Source organism: Theobroma umbraticum, unplaced genomic scaffold (assembly GCF_002168275.2).
Source record: "Theobroma umbraticum cultivar Fairchild unplaced genomic scaffold, ASM216827v3 scaffold_56.0, whole genome shotgun sequence".
In the NCBI taxonomy this organism is placed as follows: domain Eukaryota; kingdom Viridiplantae; phylum Streptophyta; class Magnoliopsida; order Malvales; family Malvaceae; genus Theobroma; species Theobroma umbraticum.
Window position 1 is genome coordinate 5949066 of NW_018397256.1, and position 1184 is coordinate 5950249.

Below are 1184 nucleotides of genomic sequence, written 5' to 3' on the forward strand. Positions count from 1 at the left end.
AATAAGAATTTAACTTCTGTTGATACTCCAAACTATATATATTTTATGAAGTTTGATGGTCACATTAGCATCTATTTTGTATTGTATCATGGCTTCCAAGTGTTTCCTTTATTCTATCATCATCCAGTGTTTCCTCTATGCCATTATCTTTCTGCTTATTAATCGTCCTCAAACTTCACCTAATGAAATTAATACGCCGCAGCATGCCTCCACTAAAAACCATGGTTTGAGCTGGGACCAGCGTTACTTCAATTTCAAACCAAGACCAGACAGCCATAAAGTAGTTGTACAAGTTGATAAGATCACAAAGGCTCTATGGCTTACAGGTTTCAAACTCATGGCATTGATTCTTGACAGAAATCTTCCTTCTCTCATACCATATGGAGATTCAGATTCAGATTTTGAAATTCGAGAAGATGGTACCCACAAAAAAAAATAGCACTATTACTCTATACAATGATAGCAAGATCACCATATTCGGACCCCCGGATGAGGTTATCTCATTCAAAAAATGGGAACGAATACATTATCGATATCAAATTGTAGCTATGAAAGTCGATAGGAGAGATTTCTCGGACTGCTTAAGACTGCCATCCTTTTATCCCTATTGGTCCATGCTTATGGCAAATTATGCCGATGAGATCCCTATGATTAACCATGTTAGAATTACTCATTGGAACATCTACAATGATGGTAATGTGATTGTCCATGGGGTCGAGAAAAACTTTAATTATTTGGAAGCTGTGGATATGCTGTTGGTCACTTGCTCATATGTAAGACATCATTTTTCTTAAAAACAAAGATAAATTGTTATAATATTATAGCTGTTTTTATATATGAAAATAGGTGATATTCTAATTTGTTTGATTGTTTTCATTTTTTTTCATGCTTTAAATAATTGTTTTCAGTTTTTGGTATGAAACATAGATGATATATGCAATAGTCACATCAATGATACTTAATTATTAGACTATGGTGGTTTTTTCATTTTTTGTTATCAAAAGTTTGATAATTTTGTTGCCTGTATATCAATTGGTTAGTGATGAAACATGAGCAGTTTTTGAATCCTTCGGTTTTGATGTTTTCTTGAAATTCCTTCATACTCCTATATCTTGTTCTTGTACGTATATATGCTATATTATATTCTTTCTGGTTTAGCTAAATAAGTTTTCCTCTTCGTTTCC